At 51.7% G+C, this 12,101-nt stretch overlaps 1 protein-coding gene across 4 annotated transcripts in view; it reads right to left on the minus strand.

Moving 5' to 3' along the window:
* Evi5 (ecotropic viral integration site 5) overlaps positions 1–12,101 on the minus strand; it is a 227,066-nt gene that overhangs the window by 83,281 nt on the left and 131,684 nt on the right. The window lies entirely within an intron of this gene.

The following is a 12,101-nucleotide window of genomic DNA, read 5'->3' on the forward strand; positions in this document are numbered from 1 at the left end:
TCTTTACTTATGTAGATCCGGGTTCAGCCCCACAAACCTTCGTGCCACTTGTGGTGAAGTAGAGACATTGGAGCATTTCCTACTCTCTTGCCGGAGGTTTGCACATCAGAGGAGAGCACACCTAGAAATTCCCATTATGAAGTTGGGTCTCACTTTGCCGGTTCCCCTCGTCCTCTCTTTCGGCGCGAGCGCCACGGGTTTTGCATTGCTTCAAGTTTGCGAATACCTCCAAAATTATATAACAACTACCGGCAGATGCCCTTGCTAATTGTTTCTAAAATTTCCACACTTAACAGAGCGTTTGGGTATTTTCATATATTTAATTATTTAATTCTCAGATATTCTCTCACGATATTTTGTTTTGTTTTTCGTTTTCTTGTAAATTACTCTGAAATTTCAGCCAAGGCTCAATCATTAGCTTGACACCAGTTTACCCTATTCTATGGGGTCTCCCCACTGAACCCTGGCCAATCCCCCGTCGTGGGTATGTGCCATGTGACCAAGGCAACAACAATAAGCGGACGCCCCATTCGTGTTTTGATAGATGTGGCGGTAGTGAGTGAGTGAGAGAGAGAGAGAGAGATGTATGGCCTGAATGTATTAGCGCTGACAGCGTTGTGGCTGACATGCGCCACTGCAGCAAGAGCTAGTAACGTTAGTAGCGCTTGAGCGCTTGTAACGTTGTTTGAGCGTTCCCCACATTTACTGCAAGCTCACCAGTCGTACCTACTAATTTCCCCACGCCTTCTTTAGTTCCCTTTAGGCGAGCGTTTTGGTTGTGCTTTCCACCTTGTGTGGGTAGCATTCGACCGTATTCAAGAAAAATGCTTGTCCTCCACATGTTCGACGCGGCTGCCCTGATCCTAAGCTAAATGCGCTGCGCTATATACAGCGTTCTCCTGTCAATGAGACAGAGTGGGCAGCGCGCAGAGACGTTCGACATTTTCTTGCGGTCTATCTGAGTGAACCCGCCGCGGTGGCTCAGTGGTTAGGGCGCTCGGCTACTGATCCGGAGTTCCCGGGTTCGAACCCGACCGCGGCGGCTGCGTTTTTATGGAGGAAAAACGCTAAGGCACCCGTGTGCTGTGCGATGTCAGTGCACGTTAAAGATCCCCAGGTGGTCGAAATTAATCCGGAGCCCTCCACTACGGCACCTATTTCTTCCTTTCTTCTTTCACTCCCTCCCTTATCCCTTCCCATACGGCGCGGTTCAGGTGTCCAACGATATATGAGACAGATACTGCGCCATTTCCTTTCCCCAAAAAAACCAATTATTATTATCATTTTGGCAGAAAATGGCGGCGGTGTACGCGGCCATACGACTGAGGCGGCTGCGCTGGCGCGAGCAACGGCAAACGAGGGCGCACGAATAATAATAATAATAATTGGTTTTTTGGGGAAAGGAAAATGGCGCAGTATCTGTCTCGTATATCTTTGGACACCTGAACCGCGACGTAAGGGAAGGGATAAAGGAGGGAGTAAAAGAAGAAAGGAAGAATAGGTGCCGTAGTGGAGGGCTCCGGAATAATTTCGACCACCTGGGGATCTTTAACGTGCACTGACATCGCACAGCACACGGGCGCCTTAGCGTTTTTCCTCCATAAAAACGCAGCCGCCGCGGTCGGGTTCGACCCCGGGAACTCCGGATCAGTAGTCGAGCGCCCTAACCACTGAGCCACCGCCCGTTTGACTTTCCGGACGAGCTGTTTCGACGCCTTTTTCGACTGTATAGAAGCAGACTGTGGAGTGGCTATGCGACGAATTCGCCGATGAACTGGGAGGTTTGCGTGCGAGTGCGCTGTAGGTGCGGCGGCAGGTGCTGTGTGCACTGCGGTGCTTTGCTACCGGCGGCTTTCAGGCTGCCGTTGGTAGCGAGGTGCACGTCGGCATCGCACAACCGACGGTGAGCAAATGCGTGCGGCAGGTATTGGAGGCAATTTGTAAATTTAGTGCGCAGAAGGGGTGGGTTCCGTCGTTACCTCTGTGATACACAGCTACATATAAATAAGACACGCTTATGCTGGCAAAGCACTTTATTTTTCCCAGCAAATCGCACTTAGTGTCTTCTTCTGTTCCCCAAGGGGAAAGAAACAGACAACCACTCGTCGAAAGAAACAGACAACCACTCGTCACATACCGCAACACCTCACCTTTTGACATATTTGTCATCAATCGAAAGAGGCGAAAAACACCGACTTCAACAAGTTGTCTTCGTCGATTTCGTACCAAGCGCTGCTTGCAAGTTCGCTCGGTAGGCACGTAGCCTTCACTGCATTCGTTCAAATTTTTCTGCCCACTTAGGTCAACCGCACAGTAGCTTGACTTCAGACGCCACGTAACAAACAATAAACACGGCGTAGAATGGGCTTCTTTAGTGCAAAGCGGCTTGAAGTTTTGCCGCCGTCAGCGCATCGCCGCGGCAGCAAAAGTTACCCAACAGCCAATTTATTAGCACAACTTCGAACACTTTTTTGTTTTGCTTAATATTTTAGGACTTTAAACACAATTTTATGGCAAAATAAAATATTAGTTATTTTCATCGTTGCTTATTTATTATTTCTTTTTACAAAAAATCTAGCAGACGGCCCCTCGAATGTTCTTGGGGCGCCGCCCTGCTGTGATTGGCTGATTCCTCGTTGCGTCACGTGGTGACGTCTCATCGTGTCGTCATTTTGACGCCACTGTCAATAACGTGACAGAATTTGTGACAGTTGCGTAATCCGGCCCCTGGTAAAGCTAACAGGAGCGAGAGAAAGCAAAAAAAGAAAGAAAAAAGACCGGAGACCGCGGCAAGGTCCGAGTCGCCGGAACAAGGTCACTGGGATGCAGAGCAGCACGCACGGCACCGCACACATGGCCGCACCCCGCGGAGCGATTAAAAAAAAATTAGAAAGAACACCCCGGGTGGGACTGAGGAAGGGAAGGGAACAAAGCACAACGAAAACTGCGAATCTAAATTGCGGGCCAGAAGCGGGCAGTGCGCCGGGCGCACACAATGCTCGCGGCGCAGAATTGCCACGCGTTCTTCCTCCGGGAGTCAAGTGCGCGTGAACCCGCGGAGCGGGTATAATTCGCGGTCCGATGCCGGCGCTGACGGGAAGGGAGAAAAATAGAGGTTGTTTCGCACGGCCACTGGAACACGGACACAAACACAGCGCGGCGGGGGCCATCGCGGGAAGGCCTCCTCGGGCAGCCCGGAAAAGGAGCCCGACGGGTGCACAAGGGGCCGTCCGTCAACTGGGCCAGCGGGCCAAGAGCGAGCGGAGGCCACGGGGTGAACCGCCAGGGCGCGTGCCCCGCCGCTGGGTGACTGGCCCCGGACTTGCCTGTATACTGTGCACGTGCACGAGTAGTTTGCGCCACTTCCGCGTCACACTTACGCGCAACTGCCGGCTGCGGCCAGTGAGCGGACGCTCTGTTGTCGCCCGCACACCTTCGGCACAGGTTCGAAGGCCGCGCTCTCGACGCCTGCCCAAAAATAGGAAGCAGTGCTCGAGACCTCGCGGCACGCTGGCATTTTACTCCGTTACCCCCCATCGATTCGAAAGGACTTCGCGGGAGAGTGTAATCAGGCACCGACCTCTGACAAGAATATCGCCCAGCTGAGCCCATACGCGACGCAAAATGGAGCGCCACCTTCGATTGCGCTAGTCCAGCCCACTTGAAAGCAGGGGCCAAAGGGTGGTCGACTCCACGTCTGGTACTCGCGTCCCGCACGTGGAAGGCGCCGGCCGCATCTCACACACTACCTGGATAAAGAGGGGGGCAATACAGGCGCAATGCACGCGCCCTCCGCGTCCCCGCAGAGCGCCAAGGTCAGGGCCGCAAGCCGGAGCCGAGTCCGTTCGGCGCGCGCGGCCATTGTCCTCGCTGGCGCCGCCGCGAAATCCGGGTCGCACCAGAGGGGACGCCCCAGCGTGGCCCGCGCGGCAAGCACTGCGCGCGCTTCGAGCGGGTCATGTAACGCTCCCGCACCCAGACCTCGGTGAACCGCACGCCGTGGCCCCACAGCAAGGGGTCTTAGCGCGCAGTTGCCTGCTGTACAGCCCAGTGCCGAAAAACTCACTCCTCACGAACTGGGAGCTGGGTTGGCTGGTGCGAGATCACGTTTTGAACGACAGCGCAGAGGCGGGATATGAGGAGGGGACGGCACTACAATTTTTTTTATTTCGACGAAGATGACGCAGCCGCCTGGCACGGCGCGCGTACCGACCTTGTTCCTGGCCACTGGATTCCCGCCACCAGCCATTTCATGGTGGCGGTAACAACGTGGGTGCCACCCTGGCAGTCGCGAAAGCTGCAAGATTACCGACGCCTGCAAACGCTGCCTAGCTGCCGCCTCTCCCAACTCAGCGGCAACCGCGCCGATCAGGGATCGAAGAGCCCACGCCCGTGGATCGAGAACAACATAAGCTATCCTTTTGCGTGGATTCGTCTCGCATCTGCAACATCTCTCCGAGATGACACTGAGTAAACCCGTGACTTTATTTCTGATGCAACTTTTATTCCTATCTGCGCACTTGTTATAATTTATACTTCACTCGGGAAGAATGCCAGACGGCCGGTCTGAATTTCTCGGGGTGACTCAATATGCGCGGGGAGTGTGACGTCCAAAAGAATGCGACGCCTGCACGACACAACCAGCGCAGACTGCCAATAGAGGAAGGAGAAAGAATGCCCGATACCGGCGACGCCTCTTTCCCACTTCTCTCGCTCTCGCGGGCCCCGCAAGAAGTCGGCCCAACTCTGCGAAGGCGAAGCGCAGTGTACACACGCATACGCGGGCTGGGCCGCTATTGCGATACGCGCGTATAGTTTGCATGTATACCGCCGCGCGCGGGTCCCGTTGTACGCGGGCAGGCAAGCGTGCGAAGAAGCCGAGAAGGCGATGAGGGCTGACACGGGGGAACGCGCAAGCGAGCGCCCTGAGGCGCGGATGTGGAGCGCGGGAGCCGAAAGAAATTGCTATACGCCTTTCTGGGTCGCCGAGAGCCGCGCTGGGCTACGCGCGAGGAGCTAACTGCACGCGCGCTCTCCGCGAGCACGGCCCGCACACACTGCGACGCGTACTTGGGTCGCAAACATTCGAAACTGGCAAACATCCGACACCACGGCACGGAAAAGACGGCGACGAATTGATGGGGCCGCGTCATATACATGTCGAGGGTGCATCCGATGAAACCTACATAACGACACGCAGGCAGTTCGCGACGAGCTCCGACGAAAGGCCTCGATTCAGGGCACATGTATTAAAAAGAACAGCAGCAGGAGTCGTGGATCTCTCTCAACTGAACTTGTAGCTCCAACAGACATAGGGTCGCTGCTGCAGGGCATAAAGATACTGCTTCTTTTCTGTATAGTCAGGCAGGAGCAAGCAAAGATGGGCACCGCGCTGCACTAGAGAGCTGGAGTATTCCTTCATTTATCGTTCCATCGCCCATACCTGGGGGAGGCGCTGCAGAAACTAAGCGGAAATAATGCAAAAATAAAACAGCGAACCGAAGCACCAAGCCTTCTACACCTGCAGAGATAATAATAATAATAATAATAATAATAATAATAATAATAATAATAATAATAATAATAATAATAATAATAATAAAAATAATAATAATAATATTATTATTATTATTATTATTATTATTATTATTATTATTATTATTATTATTATTAATAATAATAATAATAACTGGTTTGGGGGGAAAGGAAATGGCGCAGGATTTGTCTCATATGTCGGCGGACACCTGAACCGCGCCGTAAGGGAAGGGATAAAGGAGGGAGTGAAAGAAGAAAGGAAGAATAAGAGGTGCCGTAGTGGAGGGCTCCGGAATAATTTCGACCACCTGGGGATCTTTAACGAGCACTGACATCGCACAGCACACGGGGCGCCTTAGCGTTTTGCCTCCATAAACAAGCAGCCGCCGCGGTTGCGTTCGAACCCAGGAACTCCGGATCATTAGCCGAGCGCCCTAACACACTGAGCCACCGCGTCGGGTCGCAGAGATATTCGCCAACGGCCAAAAAAGTAAAACGCCTCAGCGAACGAAACGCCACCATTTATTACTACGCCGAGGTGGGCGGAAACATTGGACCAGTAGTAGATTTTGTTTTTTGTTTTTTTTTTGGGGGGGGGGGGGGGGCATAGAGCGAGCGCTGAGGATTAAAAACAACCATCGGCGCCCTCCTCCAGAGCTCAGAAGAGGACGATTAGTCTCTCAAGTCTCTCTCTCTCTTGCGGCAATATCCTTTTTTTTATTTAACAAGCATTTTCTCAAGCATTTCACCCGAGGTAAGCCGAGCACTAGGCCAGGGGAAAGTTTGCACCCATCATACCACCGGTGGGTAGTCGACGGCACTGGGGATGGAACCTCGCACATCCCGCATTCGAGGCGGATGCTCAAACCACTAGACCACCGCTGCGGTATACATGGCAGAAAGGTTATTTTAATACCTTTTACCAAACAAATAATTGCATAACGTTTTGGAAACTTTGTCGTACCAGGATCCAGAATGCATTGAGTTGAGTCAAACAGTCACTGCAACGCGGTGGCCGATTTCGTTCGTAAACTCGATAGGAATAGCCATTTAAAAATCAATTTATTCTCACAGGTTCTACTACAAGTGAACTAGCTATACAGTGCAAATGTCGACAGACTCATAAATTAAACACAATAGCCATTTTCGTAAGATAGGCGAGGCTTCACCACAGCGACGGCCCGGACCCACACTGTATACTATACTGGACGCAGTGAACTATGCAACGCGCATCGCTCAATTCTCCTCCATTCTCGCGCGCTACTGCGTTTTGCTTTCGCTCGATTAAAACACGCGCACAGTGCCAAGTTATGCAAGAGACTCCAGGACGCAGCTGCGTGCCAAACGTAGCTCGGACTTCATGCCTTCCTCTACCTCGAACGCGTCAGATAGCCGCGCAGCAGAAAAGCGAAACCGAAAGAAATCACAGGTCGACTTTCAGTGCGCTCTTATAGCGCGAACGCAATACCGCGCAACACTGTCCGCTGTGCCGAAGCGATCCTGGATTTCAGTCCGCCTTGCGTTCGAAGGTCCCCGCGCACTCCGATGGCTTTCGAGAGACAGTGCCGGCGGAGACAAACGCTTCTAACTTCGGGCGCCCCCGAGGAATCCCCAGCCCCCGGTAGGAACTAGGCCTCGGGGGACAAAACCTGGCGCTTCTGGAAGTGGAACGTTTATCGCTCCCCCTGCAGCGGCGGCCTTTCCACCCAATCCGTCCACGCAAGGCGCCAGCAGAGCGAGCAGCTCCGGACCGCACTCGCTGCGCCGAGCGCCAAAAGGCCGCGCCAGCCACCGTCTTGGCGCAGCCTGTGAACCGCGGCGGATGGCAAGGTCGCCCGGATCGAGGATGTATGAGTCGCTGAGCCCAACCGCGCCCGCACCAAGCCGTCGTAGGGCTACAGCAGCGATCGAGGCGCCCCTCCCTGCGGGAAGCGTTCACTGCCAACGGTGGGCTGCAGAGTAGTAGAGAACATAGCAGCCCTGTTTTCGCACAAGTGCTCGGTTTGCCGAAATGTCACGGATTCGGCAGGACGAATAAAATAATAAAATGCGAGAAAATGTCCGTGCAGCCTTGGCCAAGAGCGAAAGACGATGCACAAGCTGGAACAGAATGGAATTAACCGCTATACAGGACAGAATGGCGGCCTGTAGGGCGAGTTGGTGCATGACTGAAAAAAAAAATTAATGTGGATCAGCTCAGCTAATTCAGGATATACAAATCGAAAGCTGCCGGCGTTCACTGTGTTCATTGGCGTCTTGCGTTGACAATGTTGTAGACGGCGATGGCTTTTGAGGAAAGGAAGGGCGCATAACTGGCTCCCTGGATATGCGGACGACCCGCCGCGGTGGCTCAGTGGTTCGGGCGCTCGGCTAATGATCCGGAGTTCCCGGGTTCGAACCCGACCGCGGCGGCTCCATTTTATGGGAAAAACGCTAAGGCGCCCGTGTGCTGTGTGACGTCTGTGCACGTTAAAGATCCCCAGGTGGTCGAGATTATTCCGGAGCCCTCCACTACGGCACCTCTGATTGTTCCTTTCCTTTCTTCTTTCACTCCCTCCTTTACCCCTTCCCTTACGGCGCGGTTCAGGTGTCCAACGATATATGAGACAGATACTGAGCCATTTCCTTTCCCCAAGAAGATAGAGAAAACTGAAAATTGAGTTTGATTTTGAGGAAAGGCGCGGCGCTGCGCAGCGGCGGAAAACCTGTGGCTCGGTGCTACTAGTGGCGCATGCGCAGTTGTGACTCGGGAGCGAGAGAGAGAGAGAGAGAAATATCCACGGCGAGGCGCGCGTTGTGACGTCATGTGCCTCCTCGGAGCAGCGCCACGGCGAAATCGCAAGTTCGCGGCCAGTAAAGCTTTCGCTTTAAAACTGCGGCGCAGCGACGTGTGTGAAATCCCACTGGCATGTGGAAGAATCTGCATAGGCCCGACGGCTCGTTGCAACAATGACGGGGCACGGAGCACGAAAAATCGCTACAGAACGGGGGGGGGGGGGGGGGGGGGGTCGATTTGCTTTCCCACTGTATAGACCAAGTGTGGGCCAGTGCTTAGCAGTATTCGGATTCTATAGGCAGAAGTCGCGATCAGGTGGCACGTGAAATTCTTGAAGCCTTTATGATTAAAAAGAACGGGAACACATGTATTAGTGATAGCTCTGTATCTCTTCGAAGAAATGAAGTTTGCTATCTGGAAAAGCTTTTATGAAGACTTGTACCGCCAAGAATTCCCTCTTATAGCTGGAGTCCGACACCCAAACCTGGGTGTTGTTGTAGTGGCTTTTATTGTTATCTTCCTTTGCTTTTGTTTTGCTTTTACGTTTAAGGTATTGACGGCTTTTTCTTCGAATACATGACACTGCTTTTGCTAAGATTTGTTTTTTTTTATAACCTTTCTTATAAGCTAGTGCTTTAAGTTCAGGGTGGAAGAAGCGTTCTGCGATTTGTGTTTAGTCTCATCATTTACAGATTACTTGTTACTTACTTGGTTGAGTGCGATAGAGCGTTGTTACATGGTGATGTGAGGGTTATAATATCACCCTCTTCTTCCAATAAACAGCTGGTAGTGTGCGCATATGTTGTGTTTTTTTTCTTGTGTTATCGTCGTTGCGCCGCACTTTTTCAGTGATAGAGACTGTCACATGTAAGAGGCCAAAAAGGAAAAGTTGAAAGGAGAACAGAAGACGACGTCCAATTGAAAAAACCAAGGAAGATGAAGTATTCGGAGTATCCAACCGCGTGGGTATGCGCAAATACCTCATTGGAATTATCTACTGAACCTTGGCCAATCCCCCTGCGTGGGTATGTGTCCATGCTTACTAAGGAGAAGAAGAAGCGGAAGAAGAAGAAGAAGAAGAAGAAGAAGAAGAAGAAGAAGAAGAAGAAGAAGAAGAAGAAGAAGAAGAAGAAGAAGAAGAAGGAAGAAGAAGAAGAAGAAGAAGAAGAAGAAGAAGAAGAAGAAGAAGAAGAAGAAGAAGAAGAAGAAGTTCTTGCTTCCTGCGTGATAGAGACCCATCCGGGACCCGTTTTGGGAATGATCGGCTAAGTTTCGGGTGGGCTGTTGTGGCCTTTTCTCCCCGCGCCTTTGCGCTTCTCGTTTTGTGGGCGTAAAGCACGCGGTAAGGTCGTTAGGCCGGGGTATGTCTACCCAGACTTCCGACCAGGGGAGCTCCTCCTGGTCGGCTTCTCTATCCTCTGACCTCCTGTAAGTTGGAAACTTTTTTTTGCGCAGCGGCGTCGGCAGCATCCCTGATGCCCTGGTGCCCAAGGATGGTGGCGCAATCAAGATGACCAACCCTGGAGCTGTTCGGGCTGCGCTCCAGTCAGCCACTTCTCATTACGAGTCAACGTCAGAGGTACGCCAGTTTGCACGCGGCTGGATTCTGTGCAGATCGTAAGACCTCGCCTGTGTAATAGAGTTACATCACATCGGGTAAGCTCCTTTATCCCTTCACACCTGGCTTGCACGGAAGGTATTGTTCGAGGTGCAGACTCTTCCTGACTCCAGCAGATACTCTTGATCTTCTGCCCGCAACAGGTGCCGTTGCCGTGCACCGCAGTAGCCGGGATGTTGGCAACGTGCGGATGCCTACTGAATCTGATTCCCACCTTTGCCGGCACTTCCTGCCCCTCTAAAATCAAGGTATGGCTTCTAATTTTTCGGGTAGACCCATTATCGTCAAGGCATCTGCAGTGCAACAACTGCTGGCGCTACGGCCATAGCGCCAGCAGTTGCAAATCCAACTTGCGGTTTTGCAACTGTGGGGACGCTCATGCAACGAGCACCTGCAATGAGCAGAACGAGAAGTGTTGCCTTTGCGATGGGGCGCACTCTGCAAACTCCTCCAACAGCCCCTCCCGAGCGCAGGAAACTAATTCTCGAGATCACTGACAGGAAACGCTGTCCGCGCCGAGACGCTGTATTAGCTGAGGCAAAAGAACGTGCCCACGGTTACGCAGTTGTGAATCGCTCATGCTAGACTCGCCGCTGTCTCAGGAAATTGCGTCTGCTGTGGAGGCTTCCATGGCTAAAATGGTTGAGTGGATTGTCGCAAGTGTCTCGAAATGCCTTACAAGCGTTCTAGCGACCAAGCTTACCCATGCCGTACAGGCCGGTTTGGCCCCTCTCTCGACGACAGTTCCCTCTCCTCTTGCCCGGTATACAATACCTGAAGCATCTCAGGCCCGGGCACCAATTACTGCCCCTACCGCTGTACTTATCTAGGGTACTTCAAGTGATGTTGGAATCACTTACGATTCAGAAATGATGGAGCCTGATGCGCGGGTTCTCAAGCGCAGCGGGTCCCCAATGTATCATTTGTCTTCTTCTCCGCGTCCCCAGCCCAAATCAAAGAAGCGGCAGCTTGGCACTAAGCCCAAGGGTAACATCTTGAAGCAGGCAGTTGCTGCTGCTAGAAACCATAGCGTCGTTGCGAGTTCTACAGTGGAACTTTCGCTCTATTCTTGCAGCTTCCCCAGATTTACAGTGTATTTCTTCCCAGCTTAATCCGGATGTCATGTTCTACCAGAAACGTGGCTTTCAACCGAAAAACATTTGCATTGTAAAAGTTATCGTTCATTTCGTATAGATCGGTAGTCAAGAGTAGGGGCTTTGCTAACTATAGTCTCTTCAAAATTTTACCACATGTAGGGTATCTTTCAGCAAATGTCGCCTGACCATGAGATATTGGCATTGGACTTTGATCTTCCTGGGTGCTCTCCATTTTCCTTAGTTGTTGATTTCCCCTAAGGAGTACAGGATACTAGACCACTGGACTTGCTACTCGCTAACTGTAGAAACCAAGTTCTCGTGGCTGGCGATTTCAATTCACACCATGTGTCTTGGGGCTTTAGGACATATTTATGCGGCAAGCGACTTTGGGACTGTGTTTCAGATCACAGCATTATGTGTTTAAATTCAGGACCGGCCACTTACGTTCGCCCACACACTCAATCTGTTTTAGATCTCACGTTCATTAGTCCTGGAATTGGCGTAACGAATCGATCGACTGTTAATTGCGGCACCTCTAGTGACCATATACCTATTCGTTTTGATATCGTATGTCGTGTAACTCCTGCGTCTTCTCAGTTGCGGTCACATGCGAATTATGACAGATTTCAGACGACGTTGCACTCTGCCCTTGCGTCAGTGTCTAACATCGCCGAGGACCACCAGTCAAGAAGCCTGGCTATAAAGGAATGCCGTTAAAAGTCGGAGTTTCTGGTGCGAACATCAAAAGGAAATTCCTGTAATTGTTGGTGGAATGCGGACTGTACGAGAGATTACAGAAGGAGAAAGGCAGCATGGGAAAATCTTCCCAACCAATGCCCAAAAAACTTGAATAATTAAAAATTAATTGCAGTCACCTTCAAACGCACAGTTTATCCCGCGAAAGACAAATATGACTCAGAACATTTCGATTGTCTTTCAAAGTCGGGCAACCGACGTGCACTATTCGGCTTTCCACGGTCAAGAAAACAGCTCACGTCCTAGCTCGTAATTTACAGTGATCAGTTATGTCACCTATAAAAGCTCTCGAGGTGGTTGAATCAATTGTCATGGGCCT

The sequence above is a fragment of the Amblyomma americanum genome, chromosome 1 (assembly GCF_052857255.1).
Source record: "Amblyomma americanum isolate KBUSLIRL-KWMA chromosome 1, ASM5285725v1, whole genome shotgun sequence".
Taxonomy (NCBI): domain Eukaryota; kingdom Metazoa; phylum Arthropoda; class Arachnida; order Ixodida; family Ixodidae; genus Amblyomma; species Amblyomma americanum.